The sequence below is a fragment of the Glycine soja genome, chromosome 17 (genome assembly GCF_004193775.1).
Source record: "Glycine soja cultivar W05 chromosome 17, ASM419377v2, whole genome shotgun sequence".
NCBI classification, from domain to species: Eukaryota; Viridiplantae; Streptophyta; class Magnoliopsida; order Fabales; family Fabaceae; genus Glycine; species Glycine soja.
The window spans coordinates 14022809-14024789 of record NC_041018.1 but is presented as its reverse complement, the minus strand read 5'-3'; the positions used below and the strand labels follow the sequence as shown (position 1 = coordinate 14024789).

General features: G+C 26.6%; 1 non-coding gene across 1 annotated transcript; it reads left to right on the top strand.

Moving 5' to 3' along the window:
• Positions 1 to 228: 228 nt before the first annotated feature.
• TRNAM-CAU lies at positions 229 to 300 on the top strand. Its single transcript has one exon. It is a non-coding gene; the product is annotated as a tRNA-Met (tRNA).
• Positions 301 to 1981: the final 1681 nt, after the last annotated feature.

Below are 1981 nucleotides of genomic sequence, written 5' to 3'. Positions count from 1 at the left end.
CCACAACCCTTTATCTCAACCGTTGGCATGTTCATCTTGTAAATTGTTGCACTTCTTTTTATTCTCTATCCTGATCAACACTCACCTTTTAGAGAAAAAAGAGATATTAGTATACTATGAAAGGAAGAAAAGACTTAGGTGGACCACTTTATCAAAGGTTAGAAGATGAATAAATCGTAGCATCGTGTTTTATACTATATATATCTTATTGCAACCATGTTTCAACAAATCAGAGTGGCGCAGCGGAAGCGTGGTGGGCCCATAACCCACAGGTCCCAGGATCGAAACCTGGCTCTGATATAATAGAGTGGCTTCCGATTGCTATGAAACTTTTTGGCCAGTGACAACGAATCAATTGAAATTTTAATGAACAAAAAATACCGGCATTAATTATAAATTTTGTTGTATTATTCATATTTTTTTTACTGCATCGTAAATTATTTTTATACGTAAAACATTTCAAAAAAATAAATAAATAGAAGCGTAAAACATATCTCTACGCAATGACATTTGAGTATAATAAAAAATAGTTCTGCAGGGCCTAGCATTTCAGTGTGTTATATTAGGTTCCTTACCACCTTACCAAAAATAATATTAGTTTACTTACCAGTTAAATGTTATTAATGTGAGTGGAATTTTTCAACGTATATTCATATTTTCTATTTGTTTATCATTTAATTTTAATTTTTTAAGTAATTTCTAAGTGAACCACATCTGAAAAATTATACTTGAACAAAAAGATATGTTTTACTATGTTCATATTTTAATATTAAATTTTCTAAAATCCATCTTTTTAAGGGATAAAATCCATCCTTCTTATGTGTAAAATTGTGCTTTTTCAGATACTTGTGATCGCACTTTAATTATTATTATTGCATGCGTCTTTATAATTACATATTCAAGCTAAAAAATTCTTTATATTTACATATTTGGCAATTGCACATCAAATATTTTTTTTAGATATGAATATATTAAAATATTACATTTAGTTGCACACATGACACATTTAATTTATACATATACTCCACTTCATATTTATAAATATATTTTTACAATATTTAATTATAATTATTCCATTTTTCTATTTAGATAAACTCAAGATTTTGTCCATACCTCATATATAAGGGTGGTATTCCATTTAACATTTCAAAATGATGGGTTAATTAACAGTTATTAGACTGATCAATATTACTATTTTTTAAAGGTAATATTACTAAATTTTGATAAATGTTAATATAGACTAATTTCTAATAACATTTACTATTTTTATGGCAATTGACCAATTAAAATAGTATTGACCAAGTTTTATGAATAATGAAAAATTATGTAATTAAATAATTAATAATAGAACAAATTGACTAATTTTTGTGAACCATTAAGTGTAATGAAAGTCTATGATTTGTTCCTCGGAAAAAAACCATGATTTGAATGGAGATAATGTTAGTTGTAAAGGATAAAAAATAGTGTGCATGTGTACACAGTAAAATTATAAAATAAGGGATAAGATAAAAGAGGCATGCAATAATGACTAATAAGAATTTGGGGAGGGAAAGTTAAAATACAAATAGCCACTTTTTTATGCAATGTGATTTGTGATAAAGGACCTTTGGACAACATTAACAATATCTTTCTTACATTGATCCAATCGTGCTTTTCAGCTTTCACTTAATTTCATATATTTATTTTTGAGAATTCACGATCTAGCTCCAACTTTCCAATCGCCGGTGGGATTTGGGCTGCTATACATATACTTTTAGATATTAAATATATTTGCTTTTTATTCAATACTTTTTCTATATAATATTAAGAACATCAATAGGTTATGCCATAAAAACTTATTCCATATAAAATAAATATAATTAAACTATAGTAAATTGTTCGATTAAAAATTGAAATAAAAACTTATGAAATTTGACTTCTTTTAAGAAAGTAGTTCAATTTATAAAAAAATAGACATCTCTGTTAGAATTGGTAGTCAGGA